The 20,146-nt window shown below is 41.9% G+C and overlaps 1 long non-coding RNA gene across 2 annotated transcripts; it reads right to left on the bottom strand.

Moving 5' to 3' along the window:
* Nucleotides 1–7,160: 7,160 nt before the first annotated feature.
* On the bottom strand, nucleotides 7,161–14,152 carry LOC111948844 (uncharacterized). Of its 2 annotated transcripts, none has more exons than XR_013647720.1 (3): nucleotides 12,639–14,152; nucleotides 9,003–10,591; nucleotides 7,161–7,624 (listed from the first exon to the last, which is right to left on the bottom strand). It is a non-coding gene; the product is annotated as an uncharacterized LOC111948844 (long non-coding RNA). The 2 variants fall into 2 exon arrangements; XR_002874835.2 differs by having other exon boundaries at nucleotides 9,003–9,130; nucleotides 12,639–14,147.
* Between the last annotated feature and the right edge of the window lie 5,994 nt (nucleotides 14,153–20,146).

The raw sequence follows: 20,146 nt of genomic DNA, 5'->3' as shown, positions 1-20,146 counted from the left end.
AGTTGTCCTTTAGCAGGCACTGGGGTGTGACAGGAGGCAAGCGGCACGCTCTGAATGTCAACAAGCCACGCTTTGACCCCAACTTTGTCCATAACTTGTCACAGATTTCTCTCCCCCCTGTGCTTGTGGCGTGCTCCAGGCAACGTGGGAAACTGCCAAATCTGAATTCAAGCAGAGCAGAACGGGGAGAGCATCGCTCTGCAAACATCACCTGAAGGCCGACGGCAGAAAAACAGCGCCGTCTTGATCCTGTTGGTGAGCCTGTTGAAATGTCAGGCTTTTTTTTCCTGACCCTTGTCAGAACCAGCTCTGTCACAGAGCGAGGCCGGTACCATCAGCCTGACATTAAGGGAGGATGGGGACGCCTCGGGCGAAAAGCCATTTGGAGGTTCAAATAAGCTGCTGTATATTGAACACGCTGGGAAATGGAGCAAACAAGCACTTGCAGTTTACACCATGCTCCTGACATTATTAAAGTCTCAAATGTTACCTTTTCTTATCTTGGGTTTGTCCTCATCTTCCGCAGCCAACAGGTTTTTTTTTTTTTGGCCAACAAGGAGGATGTCAATAAATTAGAGTTATATTTAAATGAGCCCAAACTTTCCCATTTTGGGGAAAATCATCTCCTCAAGAAGATTTGCAGGAACTAAATAAGCACGTCTCACAGCTTTGTCTAAGCTATGAATGACCTGAAAATAAAATCACAAACGTGTTTTATTTACCCCTTTTAAATGTATAAAATGTCTCGGATTTTTTTGTAATTTGACTCTTGGCCAAGAAAACATTTAATGACTTCTTTATTGTGCTACGGTCACAAACACAACTGCCGCCACGCGATGGGGAGGCATCGACAAAAACTGTCAGATTTTAATGCCGCTGATGTTTTTTTTTTAAATTGTCGACGTGGTCTTGAATAATAATAATTATAAACTTTATTGGTATAGCACCTTTAAGATAAAAATCACAGAAGTGCTTCACAGTAAAACACAGAATTTTAAAAGATGTTTTTAGCTGCTTTTTAAAGGAAAACACTAAGTCCACAGATCTGAGGCTGAGAGAAAAAGAATGCAGTCGGCGGCAGTCAGGTTAGGTTGACGCCTTCATGGAATGAGGCACAGCTGGGCGGCAGTAGCTCCGATTGGACGGTGTGTAAATGTCTATGGATGACCGCCGTCCATTTCAAGTGCCAACGGCTGCCGCCACCCGGTAGCCAGGGGTTATAGAAAAGCGGACCATTCTGCAGGACTGGTCATTCGCAACTCAGATTTTGAACTCGCATTCGAATCTTGTCAATTCACAAATTTTAAAATTCCTAGACAACACGACTCCCAAGAAATTTTCTGTCTTCTGCCGTCTCCTCATTTTTGATCTACGGAGACCGGGATCGCCACATTGATGTCCGGTCTTCGCCGAGCCCTCGTCTAGTTCCCGCCCTGCTACCGTGGGATTTCTAACAATCGGACGGTGGCAGTGGGACGGCAGGACGGGGCAGGGGGGGGTGGCCTGTCATTTGGGGACCTTGGACACCCTCCTATCAGTCAGTCATCTCGCTGATGCCACCGGACGGCCACCGCACCACCTCCAGATGTGCCCGGGCGGCCGATGTCAAAACTTCGTCCAGTTGCCATTTAACGTAAACTTTTTCTTAAAACTCTGGCGGCTGCCGTGTAAAAATGTGATGGCCACCTCCAGAATACAAACGCCGCCGCTTGACCATCTGCCGATTTCGCTGAAAAACTTGCATTTAGATGACTGCGCTGTGGTTTCCCCGGGGTTCCCCCCTCCTGGGCGGGGGCGGCGGGCCCCTGCCTTGCTCCTCCCTGGACCAACCGTGGGCCGGGTGGGTGGCTGCCTCGAGTGCGGAGCGGGTCTCCCTTGGGGGGTCCTGGCTCGTACCTGGGGTTGGGGCGGGGGGATGCCCGGAACTCCTGGGTGGTGGTGGGGTGCTCGTCTGGGGCTGTGGGTGTCCTTCTCCGGTGGGGTCCTGCGTTGGGCTCTCCCGGCGCGGCGGGGGGGCTGCTTTCCTGGCTGGGCTGGGGCGGCGCTCTCTTTCCCTCCGCGCCTCCCTGCTCTCTGGCTCTGGGGGCCTCGCGGCGGTCCTGCTGGCCCTGGCCTGGGTGGCGGTCTTGGTCGCCCAGGGGGCGGTTGTTCCCTGCCTGTTCCTGTGTGGCGTTGGGGGGATTCCGGCTGCTGCGGCGGGGGTCTGGGTGTGGGGGTGGCTGGGCGCTCCTCCTCCTTTTCACATTCCACCATCCATTTTAGAAGAACATAAACACTCACTTGAGCACAGGTGTTAGCTCACCTTTGCACTAATAGTTTGCATGATTGAATGAATGAAAGATTTCACACTAGTTGGTTTAAAGGCATAGCTATGCGCTTTTGAACACTATCTGTTTTGTGTGCATGTTGACATGTGGACATTTTTGCAGCTAGCAGGTGTGTTGATAACATTTGATTGTGGGTGGACAGGCTCCGCCCTTTTTGTACTACATTTGAACCGTACCGTAATGATAAACAACCAGTAAACCTGTCTGCTCTATGCTGCTTCATGGTCTTACCCCCCCCTCTCACTATCACCCCCCCCTCTCTAACATCCCTCTCTCTTCTTCCCTTCTTTCCTTTTCCGTCCGGTCCAACACCAAAGATTTCTAAACATGATTGAAATTAATAAAGTTTGGCCTCAATTACAAAAGGGGTTTATTCAGACATACCTTTGGTTTGTCTGAAGATTAATAACCCCTCTTGTTAAAGTAAAATATGTCCAACACAAGAGGCCCTCAGCTCTCATCTGCCTGCCCAGCTGTTGGACAGGACAAGTAAAAAAAAAAAAGAAAAAAAAAAGATGACTGCGCGGTGCCATTTTGGAATATGCGACTGTAGACTTAACTTCCTTTTGTGCTGAAGAAAATGTGATGATGTGGCATTAAGAAGAATTTACCTAACAGTAGAACACATGCAAATTCACAAACTTTTAACATGTGGAAACTCAGTTGAAGTTCTCTGATTATTTGAATTTTCTTTAATCTGGAGCAAAAGCATCTTTATTTGAGCAATTTGAGATTTTTGGGACATAAAAGGAAAGCAAAGAGCAAATGAAAGCATCAGTTTCTGTCAAAACGTCAGCAGGTACAGCTGAGACATGTTCTCAAAAATCCACTTATTTTTATGGAATTTTCTGCTAATCCTGCACAGTTGCATGAAATAAGTCAAGAAGTATAACGGCTGTGTCCTCCTCCATTACAACAGCCACACAATCCATCACACGGTGAAATGAATCAGCAAGATTGTCGCCTCGCCAGCTGTTGGCTGGATTTTGCTCCCATCAAGGACCACAGTTATCGTCTTGATTTATCCTGTGCTGTTACCCTTCAGACCTGACAAATAAGGTTCTTCTCAGTTAAATAGATGTTTTTTTTTTAATCAGATGGCCTTTGAGTTGTTGAAATGCTTGTTTGGACAAAAAGATGCTTTTTAAAAAAAAAATCTGATTTTGTAGATTGTAAAATAAAAAAGGTTTTTAAATCAAATCAAATCAACAACAACTGAAAAACAAGTAAAACAGTCAAATAATAACACTTCTAAAAGCAAAAGCACATGAAAAAACCAGCAGACTCATTGATTTGAATTTAGAAATGGTTTATTTTAGGCAATCAGAACAAAGAGAGCGAGAAAATAAATTGAGAGAATCCCACCCCTGCGATGCTTTACTTAACTTTTGTATTTTTGGCATAAATTATTATGATCCACTTCTTAACTTCTGATTAGTTATTTATACTGTACCAACACAAAAGTGTAAATACTGTGTTAAAGACTGAGTTTAAAGGGTTTTAAAAACAGACAGGGAGGATTTCTGCTGAATGTTCAGTGGTTCCACAGACTGAAAACTCTTGTTCCTCCTTTTGGACCTTAGTGCCTTCAGGAGAACCTGAAGCTCTGGGTTGGGGTGGATGGAGAAGGAAGCACTTCAACATTTGATATAATTAATGTTAAAATTCCAAAATTTGAAAAGAGCAAATTAAATATTGGTTCATTTTGAACCAGAATAAATAAATAGTAAGTTGTAAGGTTGGTGATAACAGTTTGTACCTCCACCATTTTTTTTTAAAATGGAAAAACGCGTCCAAAGCTTTCACACGGAGCCCCGTCAGCCATTTGCTCTCAAATCGGGTGGTTTAAAGAGTGTGATCATTTATACAAACCCAACATTTCAGTCAGACAACTCATGCAGTAAAAAATATTCATTTTCACATTCTTTTAGTTTTGGCTCTGTACAATTCCATGAGATAAGATTTCCATAAAACGTTGGGTAATAACTACCCCTAACGGAGCTCACAGGTGGAAGCCAGGGAGGAGGATGGGGCGACGAACGCAGCGCTTGCGGTAAAAGAAGAGAGTGAACAACTGCACACCTGGACTTAAATAGGACGCTGAACAGGTGAGTTGATTAACTGAGCCGCCCTAGGGGAGTAACCGCATAAAACACTGCTAGAGTAGTCTGCCTGAAAGGCGCCCAAGGTCGCTCATTTGTGCAGTTTTAGAAGTTTGGGCGTCTGGAAGATGAAGAGTTTGCTTACGGCCATGGGGGTGGGGTGGTGGTGGCAGGAGGATTAGAAAGGCAAAGAAGAGTGAAACGGTCTGTTATCGCCCAGAAAGCAGATGTCATCTCTGTGTGGTTGATGGGTTTTCACATCTTCAGGCACAGATCAGTTTCTTCCAGTCCCTCCCTCCTTTCTTTAGGATGTGATGTTTTTACGGTCCAGGCCATCCGCTGTCACCTTAATGACTCAGCTCATGATCTTATGCAAAATCACAAACAGACCCCCCCACTCACATACTAGTCCCCCCACCCCCCCCCCCCATCCTTCCAGCTCAGACTTTCTGCTTCTTAACTTTCATGCTGTGTTCCAACAGCTAAGGGGAATTTCTTGGTTGTGGATTAGAAATGTCTTCCCCCTAAAATACGGTGAACTCAGAAAATAGTCGTATTAAAATATTTGGTCAGAAATGAATCAAACCCGTCAAATCGATCACAGGCAGGAGCTTTAACTGAGGTCATCCTCACAAAACGAATCAATCAATCACTACGCTTTTTCATCAAAACCTGTTATGGAAAATACCGTCAAAAAAGTAGCGCCTGCGGGGCCAAACCACGCTGCCCAATGTACCTTTATGTCCACATTTTATGCAAACATCTGCTATGTTCCTATTATATTTGATATAATATAAGATATATAAGAGATTCTGCTCTAACAACTGAAGTTGAACTTTTACCTAAGATTGTGCATGAACAACACACAACCCACAGAGTTATTTGGATATTATTGATTTTCTTAAATCTAAAATACTTTTACTTTATATTTACTGACTTTTTATGTAAAGAACCCAGAGAGGGTTATTTGTTTTTAAACTGATTTCATAAAGAGTCTTATTATATATTTGCTGATTATTATAATTTCTTTATTTATTTGGTGAAGAACCCAGAGAGGATTATTTGATATCAGATCGGCTTATTAACATTTGGTCATGTGTGGCTTTGTGGGAAACGATGAACGTTTACATTTAGGCCCCCCTGCGACTGTCACACGTTTTCTGTTTCAAACTGACCCTGGCCCCCCATCAGAGAATGGAATTGTCATGTGGCCCTCGCTGGAAAAAGTTTGGGGACCCCCGGTATGGACTTTAGCTGATGCCCTGTCCCAATTGCTTTTGTTAATATTGTTTGATAATTCCTGGCTGTCATAAAAAAAAAAAAAACAAATAAAAGGGATGAAGGGAGCAGAGAGGCCAATAATCCTAATAATGCTCTGGAAAGTTCCCTATTGCAGCAAATGCTGGACATGGAGGCTTTGATATCTGTGGGAGTTAAGGCTTGCCTGCTGTTTGTGATGTCTAAAGAACAAAGGCTTTTCATCATCAAAAAGCTCAGCCGGCTAATATTCTCACAGTTCTGATTCTGTCATCCTCACTTTTATCAAGCTTAGAAGTTCAATTTGGGATACAAGCATGACAAATTTTCCAATGGCTCAGCCGATGCAGACTGACTGCTCCATGAAAGACTTCTCTTCCTGGAAGTAAACCACTGCAAAAACCAGGATTTGGAGAGGTTTTTGCTTTTTTTGTTTTTTTCCAGAAAACTGTGCGAGACGATCAAGATGAGGAAGAAGCTTTCAGTAAGTAAAAAACTTTTAGTAAAGTCCATATACCTATCCTCAGATGAACTCAAACTGAAGCTCCCAGACCAATGAAACATTCACACTAGTTGACTTAAGATCTTGTGGCATTATTCTGATGATGGAGGACGTACTGTATGTAGGGGAAATTAGGATTAAATTTCGAATGAGTTTTTTTTTTATTCAAATTGTTGTGAATCAGGAGCAGATGAATAAAATGTGTGAATGATGTGAAAAACATTCTCAGAAATCATCACCAACTGTGAAAGACAGAGATCAGTCAATTAAACAATTTTTCACTGAAATTTATATTTAGTTGATATTTAACTCTGTAAATCCTGTCGCAGATTTTTGGGGGAATTAAGAATGAAGGATGAAATCCCTAAAAGATTGTTTGGGTGTTTCGGTAAGTTTTTGCTCACAACAATAGTTCAATAATCTTAATATAATATAATAATATTAGTTCAAGATGCTAAACTACTTTCAACTTCCACTACTGCCCCTAGTGGAATGATAATGAACTGCAGGACAGAAAACTCTTAAAATCAGTGTCTTTTAAGGAAAGTTTGGATTAATGAGATGGGGGTCTCAGAAATACAATACAGATGCGTGACTTTGGGTTTTTACCTGTCCCTTAAGGTCTATTAATTTTGTTATTTGTATAATAATCTTTTAACTGTATGTATTTTCACTTTAACTGCAGCGTTGTCCTCAGCAGGACCCCTCCACACAGTGATCAACCCTTCTGATGGACCAAACGGGGGTCTTTGTGGTGGGACCTCCCTGGTGGGGCAGCTTGCTTTCATCAGGGGGTGTCCCATGAATGAGTTGATCCCAAAAATATATGTCCTCACTTGAGCATCAGGCCAGGTTTCCACTTTGAGTTTAGTCATTTAATGTTTCATTATGATGGGTGTGTGTGTGTGTGTGTGTGTGTGTGGGGGGTCAGAAGGGTTGAGGGTGTTTTTTAAATTTTCATTTTTAATTGTATTAAGTCTGTAAAGCCCTTTATGTGGCTGTTGTGTAAATGTGCTTTAAAAATAAAGTTTGTTTTTTGGTGTCAATTATACCGAAAGCAAAGGGGCGGGGCTCTAGGAATTGCAGTTTTTAGTAGGTTTAATTTAACTAGATTACCTTTTATTTTGGTTTTAGTACATCAAAGAGAATCTCTGTCAGTTGAAGAGCCCTGAGTGAATAAAGTCTGATGCCCGTTTCACCTGCCTGAGCTCCTTCCCATTAGAGAAAAGCACTTCCGTCTTTACCGCCACCCACCCCCCCGGTGGCATTGCCTACTGAACCGTGGCGAGGAGGACGAAGAGGGATTTTTGCAGCCTCTGGGGTGGACTGCAGGTCATCCTTTGGTGGTGACTGCCGTCTGGCCTGAGCTGCCGTTCCATTACGAGTGGAACCTGAGTGTTCTGGTCCCAGCAGTGTTGGCAGTGAGGGAATTACAGCTGAAGCAGAAACAATGAGACTTCAGTCTCCTGGGGGGGAAACTGACAGAACAACAAGCTAACATCCATCCTGGAGGATCCGGAGAAACCTCAAAGCTTCCCCATTTGCTGCAGGCATGCAGCAGCTGAGAAGTTTCTACTTTGCAGCGTTTCTACTTCATCTGCCTGATCAACCAAGTTAATTCACCCAAAGATATAAAAACTGTAGAAAAAGAGACTCTGATAAAAATATGAAAATGGCGTCTTTAACATGTTCTTGTGGAATTTTTCTACGATTCTTGTATAAAATGATCATTTCTGAGTATTTCCTAATTCAAATACTTCTGAATGAGGGGCAGATGAAATATTGTCTTTGGAAAACGACCGTATTTGTGCTACAGGCTTCCTGCTCTGCTCCATTCTGATCATCCACCTGCAGACAGATCGATCCACAGACGTCTCTGATTTCTTCGTCTGAGCTGGAATCTGGATCAAGACTGGATAGCTCTCATATCACCATTTCTGTGTCACAGCTATAATGTTAGGTTTGGGATGAGATGATGATGGGAAATGAGTGCAGGCTTACTCCCAGACAACAGTACTGCACACAACTCGGAGGTGAATTTCTAATGAATTTCTGCCCCTGTGCAAAAACAAAGTCCTAGAAGACGGTTAAAAACGGCCTAATCTTAATTAAAAAACCACTGGGAACGCTTTAAAAACAGACCAAAAGATGATCAGAGTGGGATACTAGCGGCTAAATAACATTTGACCACAACCTTCGTTACTGCGTACATTTGGCTTTTCATCTAATTGCATTTTTGCTTGTGAGGATTCACAGGTCTATAAATGATGCAACAGGGTGATGCAAAAAAAAAGGTTTAACCCAGTTTGCAGTAAAGGGCAACTGATAATCTGCTGTTAGCAAAAGACGCAACTTGTTACTGAAATTATGACCAAAATCCAAAGATTGTAATCCTTAAAAATGAAAGGAAAAAAAAACCCTTAAAAAAACAAAAGTATCACTGCTCATCAAATCTGGGGACAAAAATGCAAAAACTTAAGGTAAATCATATTTTTTACTGCAGAGTTTCATAATGTGTTTTTGTGACTTTGTGGAGGTTTTTTTAAAAAAAACTTTAGCTCTGCATCAGTATGCTAATCCCAGTTTCTGTCATTTTTAATCAGAGCTGGTCTTACAAGCATCGCCTTCTAAAGATGAGGCTGTTTTTTTCTTTTTTCTTTTGTGTTAACTTGTTTCCAGAGCCAGCGGCCAACAATTCCGAGCTTGAAAGAACAGAGTCTTACGCCCACATTTTACTTTGAATCACAAAAAATACAGAATATAATTACAGTGGATAAATAATTCAGTTTTGGGATTGATGAGAAGAACAAAAACCTCTTATTGGGGTTTTCCCCCGAAGGTCCAGCTGTCTGCTGTCCTCATTTTGAGGGGCCGATTCCTCCGTCTGTTTGCTGCCCTTCGGAGGAGCTGCAGCATAAAGATGAACAGGTACATCCACCCCCCTGGTTGGGAGTGAAACAGCCCAAACAGAGGGGGAACTGTGTCAAACAGTTGTCACAAAACCAGCAAGCGTTCAGAAGAAAAGCCAGCATTGGCGTAAAACGGCTTCTTTTTTCTGCCTCTTGTCACTCCGAAAGTGGAATCTGTCAAACTTTGAAGAACAGCAACAGTTCTCCCTCGTGTGCTCAGCATTTTTAAGCACCGCGTCTGTAAAACGTTGCTTCTCTTCCACTAAATCTGTTGTTGTGAAGTTTATTCTGCAGGGTTTAACAATGACCTTAGCCAACTTTCGTTCCCTGGCTCTCTGCGACTTCTTCCTGAGAGTTGCCATACTTTGCAGCTTACTTTTCTTCAGAGCTCTCTATCCTGGGATTATATCAAAGGAATAGATTTTTCTTCTCTGTAGTCTGATTTGGTTCAAAAGAAGAAAGAATCCCCGGCTCTTTTCGGCTCCAGAAAGTCACCTCTAGACATGTGCGCATCGGGATGATGCAGTTATTTCTAAAGAAGTGAAAATTGTCCCCTGATCTGGTGAAAAGTCTGTCTTTGTCCCGTCTATCCAATCAGAGTGCAGACGCCTCTGTTGTTTGAAAGTTTTGCTTTCTGATTGCTCAGATAGCTCAAGGATTAAAGGAACTCAGAGGGGATCACAGACGAAGCCGAGTCAGAGCGAAGTGTTTAATGTACTCAGACTGCTCTCAGTTTTGGCTCAGAAAGATGCCAGACGTCTTGGTGGCGCCTTGCGTTTGCACTTAAATGCTTTCAAGGTCTGATGGGACCTCTGACAACCGTCTGCTTTACAATTTAAACTGCCCTTCCTTGTGCTCGCTCCCTCAAACATGCAACTGCATGACGTCTCGTTACGGCGGCCACAGTGCAGCAGCAGATCCAAGATCCTTTTCTATCTGAGAAGTCAACTTCTAATGCCTCAGTAACTGTTCTTTTCATGGAGCTGGGGGGACAGAACCGGTCACATACCCACAACAGAACCGTTTATTCTTTTGTTAGTTTGCATGTTTGTCGTATTTAAAGGTTATATCAATGGAAAAAGTCATTTAAGTAACTAAAAAGCATGAATTTGTAATGTTTTTACTTATTAAAGGAAACATGTTTCCAAATCTCCCAGCATTCAGTGCAAAAAAGTAATTGATGCCTGTGATTAAACTGCTTTTCTGAAGTTGAGGCGAGTCTCAGTCCAGCCTGACAACAGCCAGACTTCTTGAATCAAGAAATCAATGAGAAATACGCCGGCTGGTAAGTAAAAGACATGGCACGCACAGCGTCACGCCGCCATGGAAAGGAAGTTCAGACCAGACGAGTGTTTTAATCGTAAAGCAGAGTCCATCCATCAGTGCGAGACCCGAGGCGCTGCTGCTGCTGCTACAAAGCAGGACAACGATCACAAACTGCAGCAAATCCTGCTCTGGTTTGCTCTTCCTTCCTCCTGCCGCCTCCTTTAGGGGCTGCCACAGCAAAAACATGATGAAAATAACAAAATCATTACATAAGACAAAGGTTTTGGAGTTAACAAATCAAAGTCCAGACATGAATCAGATTTTCTATGAGTGAACCTTTAAAGTCAGCGCAGGGAGACTCTCCTATTTGACTCTGCAGAAAATGATTACATAATGATTACAAAATCCAAATTTTACTCCAGGAAAATTTAAAAAAAAAGTATCTGGTGACAAAACCTAGTTTTTAATTTGCTGCTCAGGATTTGTAATGAACCCAAATGAAATCTTCCCTTGATTTGGGAAGTCCTGACCGTTCAGATTCATGCTATTTCTGCCTCTCTGTAATGAAAAACTAATGTTGCATCAAAAGCAGCAACAAGCCTAAGCTTCTGTCTTGCATCAGAAATGTGTCAGAGTTCAGTTTCAGTTTTTGAATTAACACTTCTCCTGCCTGAAGCCACAAAACAGAGCAAAAAAAGGTTCCTTTTTATCATTTTGATGTACAAATACTAGGGTTGTGCCGATGGACGATATCATCGTCCATCGTGATGGGTGACTGACATCCCGATGGAAAGACCACCATCGTGATGCCACGCCCCCGCCACGTTGCGCGTCGACACCATAAGCCGCGGTTACATGTACAAAATATCTTGATGGGATCAATGGTCGGATTAGTATCCAACCGTGTACATGGGCCCAGAAAAATGTTTTCAGAATATAAAAACGTTCACTAAGGTCACAATTTCGGTCGGAATAAATCATTCGCACATGCGCAGTTTGAAAACCGGAAGGGGATACAACTTCCGCCGAGCGGCTTTTTTTCCAAACTTTATTGAATGTAACAATTCAATACAAAACGATAACAGCGCCGAGCGGCTGTATACATTGACATGTCAGCTCGGTAAAATACGAGATGATCTTCTAAACGTGCTTTTAATAATGTTACGGTTATTATGAAACACCTGTTCGCTCATCATTTGAATTTTAATCCGTGTGGTCAGTGCTTTTTCTGAACGTAGCCAGGATTAGCAGTATGCTAACACGGGCACTCCGCCGGTCCACTCCGCCAGTTAAGTGCGGGAGCGGACTACTTCTTTTCTATCTTGCTTGTTACTTTTTCTGTTAAAGTCACTTCCCTCAGTTTATACTGGATCATCGCGGATTAACCATTAGTTGGGAAATAAAATGAAAAAAGCAAAATAACGAATAGCAGTTATATAAGAACGAAAAATGCAAAAATACTCCCCCCCCCCCCCCCCCCCCCCGACGATGTCATCGTCCATCCTGATGGTTGACAGCAAACATCGTCAACGGCCAATTTAGGGGACATCGCCCAACCCTAACAAATACCAAAGGTTGACCCATATTTGACTCAGAGCGTCCAGTTCAACCTCTGTGCGACACTTTACATGTCATTTATCAATCTCCTAATCCTTCATTTCAACGCAGTGTCTTAAAACTCCAAAAACTGCCATTGCAACGTTGCTCTGCAATAATTCAGAGCCATGGATATATTTTGCACTGAAGAATATCCAAAAGCAGAACCACAGCCAGGGCAGAGGAAAAACAAAAAACCTCAATGACTCCCTAAGAAACTGAAGTCACAGCAGGACAGAAAGTCCAAGAGAAACTAAAAACCAACTCAACACAAAACAAACTGGGACCGAGATCCAAAAAAACCCACAAACAGGATTACACTGATAAAAAGTGAGCCTTCATCAGCTCCAAAATCACCAGAAGGTAAAACATCTTTTCTAATCTTCCTGTTAACAAAAAGAGCGAGGCAGATGGACAACAAAACACTTAAAACTGGATTTTCAACCCAACATGAAAAAAAAATAAAAAAAAAAATCCAATGAAGTTAAAAAGTTAAAGCATGGCAGGAAAAAACCAATATGACTGAAGTGTGGCGGTTCCACCATAATGTTAGCACTTGTCTTTCTTAAATAAACCACAAAAGTATTATTTTCTACTTGACTGTATTTCAGAATGGAGGATATTCTCAGATGGGGGCACACATTTACACGTTTTAATCTAATTTGAAACGTTTATTTACCTTTGTTTTGTGAGGAGCTTGAAAGTGGCCCGGCCCCATGCAGGTGAGTCCGGTGATTCACTCCGGCAGCTGGGTAGAAGCCGGGGCAAACCATTCCTGGGGGGTATTCCAGGAAGCATGTTAAACTACCCTGACTTTAACCCTGAACTCTGGCTGAAATCCGCCTGAACTCGCTTACTCTGGGTATGTCGGTTCCAAAAGACCGGATATGAGTTGGCGTAATTACGCTCGATTTAGTAACCCTGGGTTAATGCTCGTGCACGGAAGGTACATAAAGACATTCTCAATAGATCGCCGATTTCCGGATTCACCATGGAAACGCGTGGAGAACCAAAGAGAGCGCAATACTTTAGTGAGGCGGAGTCTGAGATTTCAATGACGGCGTATGAAGATTATATGTCCATCAAAAAAAGTAACACGGCTGCATCTTCAGAAGAAAGAGATTCTGCTTGTAGTAGAAGAACAGACAAAGTAAACGCACAAGTTTCTGATCTTATTTCCATTTTCCTTGTGACGCATATAACTTATCCAATTTTGCCACCTTAAATGAATTACTTCTATTGGTAAGAAATTGAGTTAAATTTATTCAACCTAATTTCTTACGTCTATAAAACTCAATAATTGTTAATACAACTCAAATTTATGTATTTATCTAACTAAATGTCATATTACTCCAATTCAATTAATATGTTAAACATCTTAATTAATTATATTTCTTGATCTCTCATATGTCTAAGTTTGAGCCAGCAGATATGCTCATTTTTATAACAATAAAAAGGACGGGAGAAAAATGCACAATGTGCACAAATTCATTGAAAAATTGTCCCTCATTGTCATAACAGTAATAGATGGTTGGGGTACTATATAAACTAATCATCCTCTCCTTCACTCTTACTCATGGTGCAGAGACATAAGCACAGTAGGACAAAATAACTCAGCTAAACATGGCAAAACACAGTAAAACAGCTAAACAACTAAAAACATTTGGTCAAAAACCCACACTTAAACCAAAATCCGTCCAGACAGGCAAAGGGAATGGTATCCCACAATCCCTTGCGGTGCCGATCTAACAGCAGCACCAAAGTTACACCTACTTAATTGAATTAATTTGAATGAAAGTGAAATAACTGTCTGAAAACTATGTGTTATTTTTAAACTGACTTAACAAACAAATAATTTATCTTAACTGAAGCAAATAACTAAGTTAGATCAAAGTAAAAAAGTTTAATTTTCAAACATCCATATGTGGTCTAATCACCCTCTCACAGTGGAAAAAGTATTATCTGAGCTTTTTCATCCACTAAATCATCTTCAAATGGACACGCCATGCTGCTTCACCTCTCTATAAACAAACAAACCTTCAACTAAACCTGCTCCCGACCAGATTATGTTCAGAGCATGAGTTGCTATGGCAACTTGACCTACCCTGAAACATACCTCTGTTTTTGGAACTGAAAGCTGAGGTTATCAACTTCCTTAGCCTCAAACTTATCGTGGGAGCTAGCAGAACCTGCTTCCTGGAATTACCCCCCTGGAGTGGGGGGCGGGGGGGGCGGGGGGCACTTACGGGGATTTAAAAACATGTTTCTCCTTGGCATTTAAAGTCAATTTAACATTTTGTTGTTGTTGTTGTTTATTCATTTTGGATAGCAGCAATTGACTGCAGACAAAAAATCAAGTTAGAAAAAGATAAAAAAAACAAGGAAATTAAAAGACAAAACCCAACAAATTATTTTAAAAATACAGTGATTGAATAAATCACAGCTGACAGAACGTGAAATCAGAGAGAAAATGCAGATTTAAACAGATGAATTTAGATTTTGGATTGAAGGTTGGAGAGTCTGTTAATTTCAGAGTTTGGGAGCCGAGTGGCTGAAGATTCGAGTCCCCATGTCGAGCCGGGCTGGGGGGAACACAGACGAATGGAGGGACCATTCAAACGGAGAAGGTTAGAAAGAGAAGGAGGAGCCAGTTTAAGGAGGGCCTTGAATTTGATTGTGGGGGTTTTGGAAAGCCAGTGCTGGAGATCGGGGTCATATGACCAACGGATGGAGTTCTGATGCAGGCAGCAAAGTTTTGAACCAGTTGGAGTTTATTGAGGGCTTTTTGAGGGAAGCAAAGAGGAAAGGATGACAATAATCTAGACAGAAAATGACCAGACTGTGAACAGGGAGCAGAGTGGGTGGTGAGGGAGGGAAGAAGGTGATTTCTGTTACGTAAATAAAAAAGGGCAGACCGAACGAGCACTGATATTCATGTGATTGAAAAGATGTTGAACTGTTCACCCAGACTCTCAACCTGCAGGAAGGTGGAGACTACAGATGAGTCAGTGGAAAGAGACAAACTTGTAACTTTGCAGAGGACGGATTTGGAACCGAGAAGAAGTAGTTCAGTTTTACCACTATTGAGTTTCAGGAAGTTTAAGGTGAACCAGTTTTTAATTTTAGATAGACAGGCAGAGTGGGAGAAAGGTGGAAGAGAAGAGTCAGGTTTACCAGAGCTGATCCGCAAAACAATGAAACTAGATTTGGAAAGTATTTCCAAGGGGTTGGAGGCAAGTGATGAAAAGATAAGGAGCGAGGACAGAACCTTGTGGCACACCAGAAGAGACGGATGAGACTGAAATGATTTACATTGGATGACTTGGGTGAAGCCTGAGAAGCAGGATCTGTGATGGTAGTTCCAGCCGTGAGTCATCCACACACAGAACCATCAATGATTTGTTGTTTTCCAAAAGATAAAAGTAAAGAATTAGAGAGGATTCATGAGTCGTATTTGTTCAAATCTTCCTGACTATAGTTGTGCCAGCATCTCTTTCTGTGAAGTTTTTCTTTAATTCTACGGGGAATTAAGCCCTGAGGATTATTATGTTACTCATGAAATGATTCAATTACAGAGTTGTCAGACGGATACAAAGCAGCAGAGAAGTCTGACCTGTAAAGATGTTCGGCTTCATGGAAAGATTTCAAAAACCAGCGTTGAGGATAACCTGTGACGAGACTGAAAGGGGATGGCTGCTTTTTTCTTGCTCTGTCTCTCATTCCATACCAACAATTAAACTGTAAAAAAGTAGAAAGCTGAGCTGATTTAAAAAAAAAAAAACTATCACTTTCTTTGGTGAGAACAGCAAAGAAGAAGAAGAAGAGAAAAGCTCCTCCTTCTCTGAACTCGCCTCCGACTTTGTTCCTGTCCAAAACTCGATTAGCTTCCCGTCATTTTCAAATACATATATGTCAAACAAAAGGAAATTGGAAACACAGTTAAAGTTCGCCATAAAAGAAGTATCCAGCTGATGGAGAATTTCAAACTTTTTCACATTAACCACTCACACGCTCAAGCTAAATCAATAGACGGACCTTTCCTGGAGGGAGTCCAGCCCTCGCAAAATTACGAGCAGATTGCAGGGTGAGAGAAAATGCTCAGGTCGCATCCTGTAAACAGAATATTGGCTGGCTGAAGCCATAAACTCACAGACGAGGTAGGAGAGTAAACACTGTGGGCCGGCCGCTTTAAAGGACTTCTGAGGCGTTTTAAAGAAGCCCACGAGGATTCATGAGAATCAGACAGAAGCTAAATTAAGCTCCCAAATCACAGTCCTTTCAAGAGGAGAACTTGGCATCAGCTGTTAGCCTCATTTTTGGACTGAAGGGGGCTGCATGCTGGAGAAGTAGAAGCCCCCCCTTGCTGAAAAAGGTGGAAGCGGAGAGCCTCCCTGCATGCTAATGCATGCACAGTGCAAGATGAATCATTAAAGGCAGCACTACATAATTAATGAGCTTCCTTTAAAGGAGGATTGTTGAGGGTTCAAGGGGGGTAAGAGGCAGAACAGCCATGCAACAGTCTGACGGTGCAGCCCCCGCCCCCATGGGACTTCTGTGGCCAAGTTGGGCCCTGGGCCTTGAGCGGGAGGAAGGAGATCAGAGGAAGGAGTCGCTCACATGAAGGGAGGCTGTGGCTCCAGGGAGGGGAAGAAGAAACAGAGCTGTGATGCCCAAGTGTTTGGCTGGGATCTCCGCCTGCTGGCTGGCTGGTTTTTCATCAGAATTTCTCACCTTGATTAACATTTCAGGAAATTAGCAGGGGATGTGAGCGGGGCTTTTGTGCAAAATAACCCCTCTGAGAGCAGATAAAATGTCTGAGATGTGAACGCTTTACTTAAAAAAAAACAGGCTCCTGGTGAAACTGCAGCGGAAAAGGGACTGGAAGAGCTCATTGGGTTCCTTGTTTAACCCTTGTTCTATCCTAGGGTCTTTAACATTGGGAGTTGGGTCATCTAGACCCACTAGACAGTGCTCTGAACCTTTTTTCTTCAATGATTTGTGAACCTCACTGGTGTCCATGGATTACATGAAATCCTCTCCACCTTTGTCATGGTAGGGAGAACACGTCAATGGAAGGATCGGGTCATCTGGACCCCATAGGATGGCACAGGGGTTGGAGTCAGAAAGTACATTTCTTCTGTGTTTCATTGTCATGAGAGGAGCGGCGCTCACGTTTAGCATTTACAGCAGTTTCCACTGCAGGTTGTTTACTCTACAGGTTTTCTGTAGGACCGAGGTCCAGAGACTGGATGGACCGCTCCAAGACCTTGATCTGCTTCTTCTCCAGTCGTTCCTTGGTTGTTTGTTTTGGGTCATTCTCCTGTTGGAAGGCCCATCCAGCCTCCATTTAAAGCCTCCTGGTGGAGGAAAGGAGGTTCTCACTCAGGATTTGACCATCCTCCCATCCACAGAAAAACCCCTCCAAATCATAATGCTTGCACCTCCGTCCGTGCTTGACAGCGGGGATGGTGTTCTTCTTCAGCATTTCTCTGAGTTGATGCCAAAGAGCTCCACGTTGGTCTGATCTGACCACATCTGTTTTCATGATCTGGGTTGGACCCCCAGACCTACAGGTTGAGGGTCATGTTCTTGTATTTTGGTCCAACTGAGGAACTCAATAGCTGATTTTTGAGGAGGTGACTCTAAATAATTCTTCTGTTGAATCCAATGTTTACTGGAAGATCAGGTCACGCTGACCTCTAGCAGGAAATCCCATGAGAATGCCCCAATTCTGCCTCAGAAGCACTTTTCTAATGAACCATGATTACCTTTCATGCACTTTCTTCATCCCATTTCAGGTGTGGTGTTACATTAGTTCCATTAAAGCCTCATATTTCTTATTATGTACGATAAGTTTAATTTACTCTGACCTCCGCTGTGCAGAACAACCTTCAGTTTCACACATGCGGCCATTAATTCTCCACTTTCTCTGTGCCAGGAACCCAGTGTGTGACTTCTGGTAAGACGTGTGAAATTGAGGCCCAACAAAAGCCTTTTCTTCCTCTGAAAACTTTGGTTTCTTGTGAACCGATGTATATTTCAGTGTTTTCTGGTGGAGTCAGTGGGTAAAGGGATCCTTTTGTTAGGATTTATTAACCTCCAGGATCACCTGATACCCTTTCTCAACATTTTGAAAGGTTTTCTTGCAGCTCCTTGAATTTGTGAACCCGTTTGTGAAGATCTGTAGATTTTAAAACTGACATAAATGCAGAATGTCCAGAAAATGTGGTTGTTTTTAAAATAAAAAAAAACACTTTTCATGTAAACATTCACAAAGATGTAAACACTGCAGCTCATTCAAACACGTCCTTGATTGAGAATATTCTCTTTTTTCAGAGCAGGCTGTGTAGTACAGTGTAGACGTTTTGAAAGACACACTAGATTAGTCAGTTTGTGAAATAATTAACAACATACTTAGAGAACTGCTTCAAATAAAAGTCACAAACTTATAGTTTTGCAGGAATTGAAAAGACTGTGACTGTAAAAAGCTTTTAGTTTAGCCAAATTTGGACAAAATCTCTGCAAAAAAGCTGTTGTTTTGACAACATTGACCTCATATTGATCATTTATTCTATTAATCTTCAAAAACACAAAAAAATGTTTGCAAATGATATCCCAAATGAGTATCTCTGCCACAGAGAGAACAATAAAATGTGCTGTGAGGCAAAAATTCCCGTCATCCAGACGTTGCTGATGAAGACGTGGAACAGTCTGAGCTCTGAGCTTCAAAGGACTTTTTTAGAGAGAACAACAGCAACAGTTTAAGACACAAGGTATACCAAAGTGACAGTCTGAGCATCACACAACAAAAGTTAGTCACAACAAACATGAACTTGGAGCCAAACTTTCAGATTTTGTTCGAATGCACAACGTCTGGGAAGATACAGTTTTGATGGAATTCCAAACATCAGACAGAGAAATGGAGACCTGGTCTGAATCCAGATTCTTCCCGACTCCGAGGGCTTTTCCCTATTCCTACATTTATCCCTCCAAGTAGAGAGATATGGAAAAAATAGTGACTATGTCTGAATTCTCTCCCTATCCCCTAACTAATAAAAAAACTATATGGTGTCGGACCATCTAGTGCCCTGGAAAAACAATTCAGACACCATGCTCACTATTTTATTATTTTTTTTAAACAATACAAGCATTTTACAAAAACTGTTAATGTTCTGATGATGAAAACATTGATGGTTCATATAAAAAATACATTTCAATTTACATTTGTTGTTGAAACACAATGCATTGTGGTCCATATTCCTCAATCTAGTGAGCATCAAAGCACACTGGTTTTTCGCAGAGGCTTCTGGGAAATTTCTTTGGCACTCGATTTTGGAATTACATTTGTCGAGGGTTTTGCAGACAGGTTTTCACGTGAATTCAATTTTGAGCTGCTCCAAATTTTTGACTGGTTAAGAATTACGGCGTTTTTGCATATTATTCATATTACGTATGCAATATTACGTAAATCTTACACAATTGTGCGTAACACTTGTAAGATGCAAGTTTGTGGCTTTCTGTGACATTTCATAGACTTTTCACACATGCACCACTGATGTATAACTTATATCACGTATACGGCGCACATATCATGTTAAAATTACGTCATTTTGGTCCAGATTTGGATTTTATGTTGATTGAGGTGTTTTTTGTGTGGTTTATTCATACCTCTGTCGTGGTTTTAACGTGGTTCATTTGTTCACTCTTGGCCAGGACGCTTTTAATAAAGGTTAAATGAATAAAAAAAATAAAACAAAAATGAAAATTTAGGATACATCAGTGAAAACTTCACGTAAACGACTAGTTTTCATTGGTGCAATATGAGCAAAACGTACGAAAGACACGGCCTTTGAACCCATCCAGGAATTCTTTGCAGAAGGAGGAGGAAGTGATCTAAAGCACATTTCAAATATGAAAAATAAAGGATTCCATGACTAAAATGTGCAAATATTACATTATTATGCGGGATTAGTATTTTATTGGACTGCAAGTTTAACCAAAGTAACTGTTTCATCGTGTGTTTCTTGTTTTTTTGTTGGCCTCTTCTTAACAGAATAAACCCAACAACAGACGTTCTTTGTGGTTGTTCACTTTAGCCGGTTCACAGACAGTTCAGAGGCTTCTGGGCTTTTCTTCCTCATTGTTTGTCCAAATGATGAGCAGTATTTTAGACAACCCTCTGTACAG

Source organism: Oryzias latipes, chromosome 15, assembly GCF_053564925.1.
Source record: "Oryzias latipes strain Hd-rR chromosome 15, Olatipes_Hd-rR_3.1".
Taxonomy (NCBI): Eukaryota; Metazoa; Chordata; class Actinopteri; order Beloniformes; family Adrianichthyidae; genus Oryzias; species Oryzias latipes.
This window is presented reverse-complemented; position numbering and strand designations above follow the sequence as displayed.